This window comes from Schistocerca cancellata, chromosome 2 (assembly GCF_023864275.1).
Source record: "Schistocerca cancellata isolate TAMUIC-IGC-003103 chromosome 2, iqSchCanc2.1, whole genome shotgun sequence".
Classification (NCBI taxonomy): Eukaryota; Metazoa; Arthropoda; class Insecta; order Orthoptera; family Acrididae; genus Schistocerca; species Schistocerca cancellata.
In genome coordinates, this window is record NC_064627.1 from 475,725,398 (window position 1) to 475,740,510 (window position 15,113).

The window sequence follows — 15,113 nt, forward strand, 5'->3', positions numbered from 1 at the left end:
GAGAACTGACAACTCTACACAAACACCGCTGCTCTCGGTCGTTAAGTGAAGGCCTTCGGCCACTACTTTGTCCGTGATGAGAGGTAACGCCTGAAATTTGGTATTCGCGGCACACTCTTGACACTGTGGATCTCTATGTATTGAATTCCCTAACGATTTCCGAAATGGAATGTCCCATGCGTCTAGTTCCAACTACCATTCTGCGTTCAAAGTCTGTTAACTCCCTTCGTGCGGCCATAATCACGTCGGAAATCTTTTCATATGAATCACCTGAGTACAAATGACAGCTTGACCAATACATTGCCGTTTTATACCTTGTGTAAGCGATTCTACCGTCATGCAATTAGGTACCTATCTCTGTCCCATGAGTTTTTTCATTTCAATGTATTTTATCTTTGAGAATGGAGGTATTCTATAGATACACTAGTTTAAAATCTTGGATCCTACAAAAATTTCACTGTACACATACTTGTTTTTGTTCCTGATGATGGCGTGACAGCCGAAAACTGGTTTCAAAGTAATTAATAACTACCGTACTGTAGTATGTTACACTACTGTCGCTTGTGTTTTCATTCATACTCCCTGATTTATGTTACCCATAGCTTGATTTAATGAGTTGAAGTTGACGCAGGGATCGTTCCCTTGAAAACGACGTGGTTCATTTCCTCCCACACCCGTGCCGTATCCTTACTCCAGCTCTGAAATGACCTCAACGCCGAAAAGAGGTTCAACTCTATTTCTAATTCCCATCGTCTGCAGACTATGTCAATAATTCACGTTTATTCAGACGCTTTTGTCTCTGAGACATACTGTTTTAGTTCTGGAGGAACAAGAAATTTTCTCCGCCAATATTTCGAGGGCAGGAGGAGGAAAAGTAGTACCTGATTACTAAATCTTACACTCAAGTCTCGTGTTAAATTTCAACTTCTCCACTGCGTTTTGCGGAAGGAGCAGGATTGTGGCTCTTTCGTCGGGGACGTTAAACTCGTCGACTGACTCGGTGCTTTTCGAGAAGAGTTAAATTCCTTCTGAAACCTGGTTTCACTCTCTCCGTCAGCAACACTCTTCAACCGTTCATCAAAGCAACTCACACAACACACTGACACATGTGACCTATCGAATACATGTTTCGCCACAGTAGAGACCGGTGCAACGGTATACTACAGGTATTGAGCCACACGGAAAGCATAATAAGCGCAAAATTATAGAACCAGATCGAACCCTCTCGGCCCACAGTAAATTCTAAATAACATTAAGTACTACAGCGTACACAAGTCCAGAGTACAATCTATCAGGTTCATCATCACTGTTGGAAATACAAACAGCAATGCAGCAGACACAGAGGCATCTTTACAAGCAGACAGACAACATCATTTCTGAAATCAAAATTCCTGGATCCTCAGAGACTTGATTTTCTCGCGATATTGGTTTTCCAGATCTAGGAAATAATGTGGTTGTACTAAGAACACTGAAACCCGTCGCCTATTATTGATAAGTCCCAGAGAAACAAGTAGAAACATAAACTTTCCTGGACACCTTTCGACAATGCCTTCATCGTCACATCATGGATATTTGCTATGACAGTACAAGTCTTTCCAAAAGATAAGTGCAGTCAGCACTAACACAAGGAAATGGCCACTTTATCAACACGAAATTTTAGTTGATAAGGCGCACTGCAAGTATTTTCTTTAAATGTTAACGTTAATCATTTTATTGCACGAAGAGCCTGTTATTGCAGCGTTTTGTACAGCCCTTCCTGCCCTCGAATCGGCGAATAAGCAGACGCAGCAGTGTCATGAGGACGTAGCGCCACGTAGCGCGAGGTCCAAAGTGCACACACTTGAATTTTAAGCACTTAAACTAAAACAAAAATTTCTCGCTTCATCAATCTTTTGTATAAACTGCCCTTGACATCGACAGTTAAAACTGTTTCAGATGTAACTGTGACACAAGCGACTAGAAGGGGAGAGAAAATCATGCAGTGTATGGCTAAAATGGCTCTAAGCATTATGGGACTCAACATCTGAGGTCATCAGTCACCTAGACTTAGAACTACTTAAACCTAATTACCCTAAGGACATCACACACATCCGTGCCCATGGCAGGATTCGAACCTGCGGCCGTAGCAGCAACGCGGTTCCGGACTGAAGCGCCTAGAACCGCTCGGCCACAGCGGCCGGCCATGCAGTGTGTGATGTTACTTTACAGACGACTTCCATAATTCGCGACCTTCATTTGTTGATGTTAAATATTTTACAACAATTTCCGCAGCACAGTTCTTATGATAAATTTCTGAATAATGTTTACTTTGCTAACAATGAAACAGTCCGTTGTTTATTCCGTACAGTCTTCACAAAAATGCTAAGTGTCTGTTGGATGACGACAACAGAAGCTTTTCTCACACCAGGTACATCTAATAAAATAAAATTAATGCATTAAGGCGCTTTAAAGTAATTACTATTTTTATTTCGATAGAACTGGAATAGAATAAGAAATGGTCGTGGCGGTAGTTCTGCAAATTTTTCGGCGTAGCAGGCATATTTGATCAAATTTGTAGAATGTTGTGACGCAAACTAACACTGCAGAAGTGACTGAAGCTTAATAATGCTGTTCCACTAATAAAGACTGAAATGGCAGAGAGCTAGCGGAAAATATATATCAGGACAATTTTCTGAAAAATGCATTAAACTGTTGAACAAATTTGCTATTCAGAGGCTGAATCCCATTTCTGGTTGGAATCCGAATTAAATTAAGAGTCTTTTCGTCATCCTCCTAAATGCAGAAGTGTCGTTATGTCCAGGCCAAGAGTGCAACCAAAGCACTGAGTTATTCTCTGTAAATGGTAAGAAGATGCTTAGACGTAACATAGAAAATTATTCTCTCCGACTTTTCCAGATTTCGCTACGTAAGTAAACAGTCCTTTTTTCTTAATTCTTGGCCCTGATGTTCCTGAGGAGAGATAAAGTTGTGGAAACTGTAATCTACCGATATTTCCCACTCCCATTTTCGTATATGGCTTTGTAGTATACGAATGTGTCATAGCTTTGATTGACTGTACAAGCGAGTCTGCTTCCTTTTTTCTCTCTCTCTCTAAATGACAAAGTGTGGTTTGTATGAACATTGACCTATTAATGGCATCTCCTCCACACATTTACGAGTACTTGAGGTAAGCTCCGTAAGTTTGGGATTTCCTTTCCGTATAATTTCCTGAATCGCTTTAACGAGGTCTAAAAAGCCGGTAAATCAGTAATGTTCATCTCACTTGCAATTCAGAGTGCCCAGTCTCGTAGGTCTCCATCTGTAACAGAGCACTGACTCCCACGAGCAGTTCCAAATCTTTCGAATTGTTATTATTTCACCATTTTGCGAGTTTCATTTTGGAACTTATTTTGTACTTCGTGTAAGTCTTTCTTCCACTTATAGAATTCGTGATGAAATTTTACGAAACGAAATCGACTTTGCACATAGCTTCAGCTTAACCCACCACTGGCCACGCGCTACATTCCATACAACAAGTCCTGACTAAATTGTTTATGCACCCGCAGAAAAGGGTTGGAGAGGGGATTGCGCTAAGAAGAGTATTGTCGCGGCGAATAGCTGACACTCCGAGAAGCTGACCAGAAACGAAGAGCAGTTAAAATAAGGCAGCTGTTGTACAAAATACAACGGCGCGACCTGTTGCGTGTTAAGCGTTCTCTCTCCTTTGTGACTCAAGTGTTTCTTCTTATGTGACAATCAATGAGCTTTAATGAGAACTTTCTGACCAATATATAATTTCTTTGCATTTGCTTTACCGTGTAGTTTTCTCCTTTTGTCTGCCGCAGATTTTATATTTTTAAGAGCCAAATCAATTATGTCTTTGTGTCGAAGTTTACGTGTATTCGGGAAAGGTACAAGCTCTCTGATTCTGTTCGGTGCTTCTTCATTCTTGAGTACAAGAGTAGGTGGTAAAGCAGTGGAATCATGAGGCATTTCATTCAGCACATTTTGAAATAAGTGTAAATATCTGTCCCAATGCTGATGTTTTCTGTGACAATAAAGTCTGCAAAGCTTATTGATTTCTTTCATAATCCGTTCAGACAGGTTACAATGTGGTGAGTACAATGAAATAAAAACAGGTTTCATTTTATGATTCCGAAGCATACGTGACCAAACAGCAGATCTGAATTGCGGTCCGTTATCTGAAATGACTTTTGCAACGTGGCCAACTTCACGTAAGAAATTTTTAACAAAGGCGTTGGATACAGACCGTCCAGTGGCTTTACGTAACGGAGTAAAAGAAACAAATTTTGAAGTAAGTTCAACAGCGACTAAACGTACGAAAATCCATTCGATGTTCTGACAAGGGGTCCCAAGAGATCAACAGCAGCAAATTCTTTCAATTTAGAGGGAATGATAGGAAACAACGGAGCACGATGTGAGATAGTAGATGGTTTCGCCTTTTGACAAAGTTTACAAATAGACAAGACTCTTCGAATTCTCTTTTCCATATTGTTAAAATAACAAGTCGTTCGAAGAATATGATAACATTTTCGTGGACCAAAATGTGCGTAGCTGAAATGAATGTACCAAATGAGCTTATTAACAACGTCGTCTGGAATGCAAAGTACCCATAGCTTGTCATCAACAGTGCAGCGTTTGAACAGTATGTTGTTTCTAACCAGATAATAATGCCGAATCTGATGTGCGGCTTTTCATGCCATTTACTTTTGATGTCTTTCCAAATCGGATCTTTATCTTGTTCATGAGCAATGTCCTTTAAAGATGTGGTGATGAAGTTTTCAAAGGCGACTTTCTGAATGTAAAGAAAACTGAAATTTTTTTCGAGGTTGCCTTCTGTGCTACTTTTCTCAAGCCCAGCCGGTGCGCGTGACAGTGCGTCCGCAACAATGTTGTCCTTGCCGGGAATGTAGACTACTGTGAAGTGGAATTCTTGCAGATACAATGCCCAACGTTTTAACCTGTCATGATTTAATTTTGAAGACATAAGAAATTGTAATGCACGATGATCACTGTATACTTTTACGCGCTTACCAGAAAGAAAGAAACGGAATTTGTTAAATGCCCAAACGATAGCTAAAGCTTCTAATTCAGTAACGGAATAATTTTTTCATATTTTGTTAGCACTCAGCTAGCAAAAGCAATGGTTTTCTGAACAGTAGTGTCATTTTCTGTGGCTTCTTGAAATAAATGGGCACCAAGACCGACTTTAGAAAAGTCCGTGCTAAGGCAGAAATCTTGTGACAGATCTGGATGAGCTAGTATTGGCGCGTTAAGTAGCGATTCTTTCGAAGAATTGAATTCCAACTGTGCTTGTTTGTCAAAGATCCAAATAGTATTTTTCCAGTGAGAGAACAAAGTTTTGGTGTAACTAGAATTTTCATATTCAGAAAACGACGGTAAAAATTTACGAGACCTAGAAAACTGCGGACTTGTTTTTTTGTGGATGGAACTGGAATGGTTCTGATTGCTTCTAACTTTTCAGGATCCGGCTGAATGCCTTCAGAAGAAATAATATGTCCCAAAAACTTCACCTTTGTCCTACCGAATTCAGACTTCTCCAAGTTAACTGTAATTCCAGATTCTGCAAAAATACGTAACAAACTGTTGAGGATGCGATTATGTTGTTCCATGGAGCTTCTGCTATTAGAATATCGTCCACATGTAAGGTGATGTGACGTTTTAAGAACTCAGGTAATATGGAATTTAGCCCGCGAATGAATGCTGCCGAAGAAATGTTCAAACCAAAAGGAAGTTTCCGAAAGTGATAACAAACGCCGAAACAAAGGAAAGCTGTGTATTTTCTACATTCTGGATGAAGTTCGATCTGATGAAAGCTGGATCTGAGATCAATAGAAGACAACACTTTTACACCATTAAAATTTTGAAGAAGTTCTTCTAACGTTTGCGGCCTGTCTGTTTCAGGAATGATGATAGTATTGATTTGTCTCGAATCTAAGACAAGCCTGATCGATCCATTTTTCTTCTCAACAACATATAATGGATTATTGTATGATCATACTGCAGGCCCAATAATGCCCTCGTCAAGCATAGATTGTATTTCTGTTCTAACACGGTCCCTATAATGTGCTGGAATTACGTATGGTCTAACACAAAATTTAGTATGCTCACGAACACGAAATTGGTATTGAAATTCCTCGATTGTTCTGTTTTGTGAGTAAAAACTGTGGAATATGCTTGTAAAATCTCAAAAAGGTCCTGCCTATCAGTGTCATTACAATTCTCAATTGTTTGAATTTTATTCTGAATTAACTCATTAGTGTCAAATGCGCCGTCGATATCATCCCTGTCAGTACTTGCAGAGTGATTGTTAGTGTCAAGTTCCGTCGAAAATTCCGAACTGTTGTCTAACAGGAGGTAAAGCCGATTAATTTCTTCGTCATGGTTTCATGACGAATTTCAAAGCTATTGACCTACCTTCTTTCTCTAAACTTATTTCAGCATCGTGAAAGTTTAAGATTACTTTGTATTCACTCAAAAAGTCTACTCCCAATATAATTTCCGTCGACAGTAATGGAACAATAAGAAAGTTCATAGAGAAGCTGTGGCTTTGACAAAAGAATTCTAAGTTGGTTTGTTGGCGTACATTTACACTTTTTCCAAAGATTGCTCCTTGTAATTTAATCTTACGTAACGGAAGTGTGGGACAATCGTTCGATTTGTTGCATTTGCTAAAGGCTGTTTCACTAATTATTGAAATGGGACTGCCAGAGTCAAGTACTGCCGTAAATTTTACGTCATTTACTGTAATGTGAATCACAGGATATGCAATGTTGTTATGTTTTACGTCGTGCTCCTGGAGTAAGATGTCCCTAATGTCTTCCATTTTTACGTAATTACTAGCTATGGCAGCTGCATCGTCAGTTTCATAAGTACGTTTTGTGGCTGCCAGCGGTATGAGTCATTGCCTATTGTGTCTTTGTTGGCGCGCGTCGTTATTGGGATTTGGAGACCTAATTTCTACAAATTCAGCTTGTCGAGAGGGCCCTGCTTTGTTTGAATCCCGCCAGTTCTGATGCAATTCAGCTCTGTCGTTACGATCATATCGTCTGTCGTCATGTTGGTAGATTCCATAGTTTCTTTCTTGTCGGTCACGTGGTGGAGAATTTCTCCCTGAATCGTAAATGCGCGCTGGACCGTTGCGTCTAAAGTTATTCTGTCTCCCTTGATAATAATTACTTTGGTTACCATATTGTCTGTTTCTCTGATTGTCTCTGTGATAGTCACTACCGTGGAGAGGTGATCATTCCCTGTAATTATTACGACTCTGCCAACGGTTTTCATACGGGTGGTGTCTGTTTTGGTCACGATTTGTGTTGTGAGAATAGCCTTGTCGTGTCCAGTTATTATTTCTTTCATCGCGGAATTGCGACGGATGTGACCTGTAATGGTTGTGTTCCTGGTTTCGCATTCCGCGATTGTCAGTGTCAATTTCTAATTCTTGTAAGAGTCCCTGAAAAGCTTCAATTTCGTCTTTGCAACGTCCTGCCAAAATAATATGTCATAAATGTTCAGGTAATTTGATTAAGCAAATGCGGATGAGTTCTGAGGGGCTGTATGGGTTTGACAGGTACTGATTCTTGTGCAATATGTCTTCAAAATATTTGACAAGACTGGAAAATTCAGATTGTTCAAAGTGTTTCATCATCATTATGCTATGTTTTACTCGGTCTTGTGTAGCTTGAGACCAATATGCTGAGCGGAACGCACGGTAAAATACTCCTTCACTGTGACAATCGTGAATGACCGATCACATTCTTTCAGCTGGTTCATTCTCTATGTAGCCACACATAAATTCTAATCTGTGCTCTAACGACCAGTTGGGAGGAAAACAATGAGAGAATTGATGGAGCCATGCTTGTGGATGAATGTCGTTGCCATAATTCTTAAATGTTTTGAATTTACGTGTAGTAATGAACAGCTTATAGTCAAAATCATCATGTTGGCGAGTCACATGTCGGTCATTTTCGGCGGTTCCATCTCAAACTTCGGTGTGCCTTGCCAATTTCTTTCATAATTTCCGAAGTGTCCTGTGTTATTATTTTGTGGTTGTTCCGTATTTCTAAGTCCCTCTTCCCGTGTTGGAGCGCGAGTGTCCTCTGAAATGTGTAATTTTTGTATTACTTGTGCCAACTGATCTTGTACTTCCCGGATTTCTCTTTTGTGTTGCGTATTAATTTGATTTTGATTTTGTTTGAATTTCTTAATTTGTTCATACTCTTCTGTGTCAGGGATGGCTACAGGTCTTGTGTCATTCAGATCATCATCTACCTTTGTAGATAAGTTAGTTAACTGATCTGAAAGTTCGGCTACTTTATCTGTTAGTGAAATTATTTTCTCTGTGTGTTTTTCTGAACCAAGTTTCAGAGTGTCCATTTGTGTTGAACTCGTATCTACTGTGTCCTTTAAGTTTTCCTGAGTTTTTGCAAGTTGCATAACCGAATCGGTAGATGCAACTGAGTCAATTTTAGCTTGCAAGGTCTCATGATTTTCATGAACAGTAGTTTGCAGTTCTTTTATGGCTGCTTCGTGATTCTGTAATGCATTTTCATGACGCGAAAAAATAGGTTGGAAATGCTCACAAGTTTGTGTTTTTACGTCATTACAGACTTTTTGACATTTCGATTCGATTTTATGTAACTCAGTAGTTAAATCTTCACGTGTTTGTTCAAGTGTGGTGTCTAACTTTTGAAGATTTTGTTCCATTGCGTCTAACGGTTGCTGTGTTTGTCTCTGGTGTTGTTCCATTGTGTCTAACTTCTGAAGCTTTTGCTGTGTTTATCTCTGGTGTTGTTCCATAGTGTCTAACTTTTGAAGATTTTGTTCCATTGTGTCTAACTTTTAAAGCTTTTGCTGTGTTTGTCTCTGATTTTGTTCCATTTGTTGCAATAGCTGTAATAACAATGCATTAGTGTCTGGATTCTGTTCCTCTAAGCTTTTCGGCAGTGCATTTGCACCAGCAACATTCACATTTTGACAAGCAGAAAATGTGTCTTGACTTATTTGAGAAAACGGTGAGGACGCAAAACCTGAATCTACAGTATTTGTAAAATTGTGTCCTGTCATTTCGGATTCCTGAGGCGAGCTGTTGCCGAGCGATCGATCGATAATGCTTCCCTGTTCACTCATTGTTTCACTGCCTACGCCATTGTTTGCCGCCCGCTCCATTTCCCTATGCACAATTACCAAATTACTATGTTAAACATTAGTTAATTCATTACACGGTGGTGCTAACACACTGCTTTCGTCTTCACTGTCATTTCTCAGTTTACTTTGGAGCCTAGTATTACGTTTTTCACACGCCATTATTGTCACAACATTTCAGACGACAACACAGAAAAACACAATTTGAAGAGCAAAAATAAGGGAATACATTAACATAGCACTGAAAATAATATCTAGTTAATTGCAAGCGCAGGTGCGAAATACTTGCTGCAAATCTACGTGAGCGCCACTACTGCCAGCTAAATAAAAGATTCAAACTACGGAAGGCACTAACTACTGATAGGCATAGTTAGCAAATGAAAGATTTTGATAGAGAACAAACAATGTATTTACCTTAATAGTGTTGAAAAATCATAATATACGTAGCAGTTCATGACACCCAGTCTCACAAATTGCAAAACTCCGCCATTTCTCTCCCCACATCCACCACTGCTGGCGGCTCACCTCCAACTGCACAACGCTACGCGCTGTTAACAGCCAACTGCCCAACACTACAGTGGCAGACAACAATGGAAGCTAGCCACAGAGTGCACACAGCACAGCCAGTGATTTTCATACAAAGCACTATGTGGCGTTACCAATAAGAAAACCTAAACAGCATACTTACATACGTAGTTATTAGGTGTGATATTCACAAACGGTACAATGCCTCGAGTTTCCTAGCAAATAACAAACAGCATATTCCTCAGTTGCGTAAAAAAGGGATTGAGTTAATGAAGAACGAAATTAGTTGTGAACCTATTGCCAAATTTGTTGGCATATGAAGAAAATGCTTGTTCTCGAGACCGAGTAACCAGAGTAGGAGATATAAAACGATCTTCTGTGAGTAGGAGACTGTATCTTGCATTTACTACCAACTTTTGTAACTTATTTGAATTTACTTACTCCTTATTAATAGACAACATGAACATATATTCCTACTGTCTTCAGATCATGTGATTTGTTTCTGATAAATCGAAAATTTATAATGTAATTTAGCTTGTTTCTGATCAAGAAATGTTCAGCATAACTGCTCACACAATGAAAATGTAAAAACGTTGTACAATTTAAACTCCGAATATTCGTTGTTGTAGCTATAGTATAAGGAATGTTCATCTGCAGTCAAATCTTTTTTATGTCTAAAAAATTTTTGTATTCAGTAAAAATATAAAAACATAAATGTTTGAAAAATGTAAAAAAATATTAAAGGAAAATAAGTATTGTTCTGTCTAAATTCTGAATATTCATTGTTACAGCCGGCCGCTGTGGCCGAGTGGTTCCAGGCGCTTCAGTCTGGACCCGTGCAACTGCTATGGTCGCAGGTTCGAATACTGCCTCGGGCATGGATGTGTGTGATGTCCTTGGGTTGGTTAGGTTTAAGTAGTTTTGAGTCTAGGGGACTGATGACCTCAGATGTTAAGTCCCATAGTGCTTAGAGTCATTTGAACCATTGTTACATGTAAATACGAAAAGTCAGTCATGTGTGCATCTTTCTGTGGAACTGTAACCTTTTCTTATATAGCATTTTTGTATCTAGTTCTTTTTTTCTCCAGTTCTCATTCTCTCTGTAATGCATTACAAAGACAGACAGACATACAGTATTTGACATAAACAGAAAGATACGAAATATACTGATGGTGAGGCATAAATATTAGAGGAGAATGAAAATGAGGAGAGAGATGAAATGTACTATCAAGACAGCACAGTATTTGACATAAACATTAGGTATTAAAATGAACCAATGAAATTTACTGGCAGGAGAATATAATATGTTGCATATACATTTGTGTATGTGTAGTTTGGCTAATATCTTTTACTTTCAAGCATAGTTTTGCTATGTTTCTGATGACATTATTATTTTAATTTTACACTGATACTGGCAGGATTTTTTAATTTATTTATTTATTGAAACTATATTCTGATTGGGGCTGTCTCATTTTAATACTATGCTGTGGTAGACTAATTCCGCCACCTTAGGTTTTAAAAATATTTTTGAACTTCCCACCATCTTATAATTTTAAATTTCCCGCCAGCACCATCTTGCATTTCTAAATTTCCCAAACTCGTCATGACATCATTGGTCCTGCATGTATTCAAGTCCCTGCCCCTACTTGTAGGCAACCTGACAGGCAAAGGTGAGTGTGGTCCAGATAGTTGTTAGCCCTACTACTGTGACTCCTCTATTTCCTGTAACGCTGTGACACACACACAACTCATAGCACAGCATACGTACATTGAAAGAGTTTCTCTTTTTTTGAGCATAGAGATGACCCTCGAAATTGTTAGAAATGTTCAGATGCACATAGTATAATGCTTATCTGGTCGGTATTCCGATGCAGAAACGAATTCTTGTCGAATGACTTTCGCTGCTTATAATGTTTTGCATCATGTAATTAGAGATGTGCAAATAAAGGCTAAAGTTACAACGCGATCGTCCAATGCGGAATTATTCGAACTGAAATATCGGTGGTTCGATATAACGCGTCATTGTTCGAAGCCAGAGCACTCTGATGTTATTTGTCTGCACAGCAGTACACAGCATTCGTACTGGGAGCCAAATTATACAGTGTCCACAGTGGCACATTGCAAACTCTAACAGAAACAAACCGACCAAGCCAATGACTGTATTAGCGGCAGCCTTTAATTGTCAGAGACCGTAATGTTTGTGATTACAGTTGGCTCTATTAGTTCGGGGAACGAAATTAGGACGATTGAGTCAGCAACTGAACGAAGCTTTTCCCAAAGGGACAGCGTTTAGTTGTTCTCATGATCTTCATGGGACCGTTACGTCCTCAAACAGGACAACACGGAATAAATTATATTTTTGGTAACTGAAGCAACACTTTAAACTTTCGCTGTAATGAGCAACCCACGACGTAATTTGCAGAAAGTTCTCATATTATTGAAACGTTCATTTCTAAATAGAATAACTTATAAGCCAGTTCCTCATAGAATTATAAGTTATAAAACGTGAATACGTGTCATCACATTAAAATTGTTGTTACTTGTAACACTTTACCGTAAATGAAAAAATAGCGAAAAGAATACCAAACAGCCGAACTGTGGACTAAATTCGATACAGACAACATTATCGCTCTCGATCTGAATGATGGTATCCCGTTCATACGTTTTACCAAAGTACTGGTTCGGTCATAAGACAATTTTCGGTGTGCCGCGAACTCTCGGACTGAAGTGACAAAGACGTATCCTCCCACATCCGAAAAGTTTTGTCATTCAACATTACTTACATTTCTCATAATCTTCCATCTTCATCCTAGTAGCACAAAAGTGAATTGCTCAAAATGGCGCAGCAGCTGCCGGCTTCAAGAAACTGCGTAGGCCTGAATCCATAAGATAAAAGATTTTTTTTGTTTCTTTTGCAAGTCAACAGTCTTTAGATAGTTTGATTGGACATGTCATCTCTTCCTATCATGTGCTCTTCTTTCCAACTCTGCACACCCAGTGTGCACCCGTCATGCTTCATTCTCACATTCGTTTATTCTAGGCTTTGTCTGCGTCTTTCACTGCTCCTTCCAGCTTGTGTGATTTGGGGAAAACATATTCGTTAAAATCAATTGCAAGTTATTCCCCTCTCGTTTCTATCATCCAGTTCTTATCCTCAAATTATTTTATCTGTCATCATATTTCCTCCAGTAGCGTTGTAATCACCTAGGACTACAAAATAATCAGTCCCTTCGCATACTTTACTATTTGCTCAACTCAGTGAAGTATTGTGTCCATTTTCAGTGAATCAAATTATGCCGTGGTAACATAAACCTGTACGGCGATCGTTACGATCTGTTTTGTCACAACTCGTAGAGGTATATTTCGGTCCCAGGGTTCCTCATACTGACACGATCTTCTACTTCACTCTTATTCATAACAATCCCAACACATCTGAATCTATTTGCTGATGCCGGTGACATTATGCTAGAATTTTGTCCTCTTTATTTCACTTCACAAATTCCCACAAAGTAAAGTATTGATCTCACCTCTCACTCCAATTTATGTTTCCCCTCAACTTTCTAAAGTCTTACATTCGACCCTCCACTTTATGGCAGGTTCACATTGTTTTCCCTCTACCTGATAATCTCATTCCTGGTAATCTTTGATACTTCTGGTTTCTGTTACAGTTCTCTTTAGAAGTTGTCGTTTTTTGCTGATCCTTTCACTTTTGTCAGGAGAAAAAGGTTATTCTGAATTTACATCCACACTTAAGTTGTTTCTGAAGAAGAATTTTGCTAAGCTTAAACCTATGGGGAATTTGTCTTCGCTATCAGAGCAACTCTTTTAAGCGTTTGTCAAACAACGCCAGGTTTACCCAGTCCCTTACAAATTTTCTTGGCACAAACTTGTCTGAGGTTTGTTGTACAAGTACAGTCTCACAAAAATGTTGCCGTTTGACTCCTACACCGGCTGCCGGAGCAATCACGTGTAATGCCTAGTTTCACTACTCCTGTAACGGGCTATTATTTAATGTATTTAATTTTCTTTCAAAAGAATTTGACTCTGGTTGTTGTTATGTCTTTATTTCGTAACAGGCGAGCGAGCGTCGCAGCCGACTGCGGTTCGCCGATGCACAGTATAACTCCTAGCCGCTGTTGCACTATCACAAAGATAGTGAGAGCACGAGCTCCATAATGCATCATGGATATTGTTTTTGCGACCCATAAATTGTTGTTATTTTTTTAGATTGACTAGAAAGCTTATCAAAAACGTAATAAGCCTTGTACGTTACCTCAGTTGAGCAGAATACGTATAAATGGAAAAATACGCTACTGGCCATTAAAATTGCTACACCACGAAGATGTGCTACAGACGCGAAATTTAACCGACAGGAAGAAGATGCTGTGATATGCAAATTGTCAGCTTTTCAGAGCATTCACACAAGGTTGGCGCCGGTGGCGACACCTACAACGCGCTGACATGAGGAAAGTTTCCAACCGATTTCTCATTCACAAACAGCAGTTGACCGGTGTTGCCTGATGAAACGTTGTTGTGATGCCTCGTGTAAGGAGGAGAAATGCGTACCATCACGTTTCCGACTTTGATAAAGGACGGATTGTAGCCTATCGTGATTGCGGTGTATCGTATTGCGACTTTGCTGTTCGCGATGGTCGAGATCCAATGACTGTTAGCAGCATATGGAATCGGTGGGTTCCGGAGGGTAATACGGAACGCCGTGCTGGATCCCAACGGCCTCATATCACTCGAAGTCGAGATGACAGGCATCTCATCAGCATGGCTGTAACGGATCGTGCAGCCACGTCTCGATCCCTGAGTCAACAGATGGGGACGTTTGCAAGACAACAACCATCTGCACGAACAGTTCGATGACGTTTGCAGAAGCGTGGACTATCAGCTCGGAGACCATAGCTGCGGTTACCCTTGACGCTGCATAACAGACAGGAGCGCCTGCCACGGTGTACTCAACGACGAACCTGGGTGCACGAATGGCAAAGCGTTATTTTTCGGATGAATCCAGGTCGCATCCGTGTTTGGCGACATCGCGGTGAACGCACATTGGAAGCGTGTATTCGCCATCGCCATACTGGCGTATCATCCGATGTGTCGGTATGGGGTGTCATTGGTTACACGTCTCGGTCAATTCTTGTTCGCACTGACGGCACTTTGAACAGTGGACGTTACATTTCAGATGTGTTACGACCCGTGGCTCTACCCTTCATTCGATCCCTGCGAAACCCTACATTTCAGCAGGATAATGCACGACCGCATGTTGCAGGTCCTGTACGGGCTTATCTGGATACAGAAAATGTTAGACTGCTGCCCTGGCTAGCACATTCTCCAGATCCCTCACCAATTGAAAACGTCTGGTCGAAGGTGGCCGAGCAACTGGCTCGCCACAATACGCCAGTCACTACTCTTGA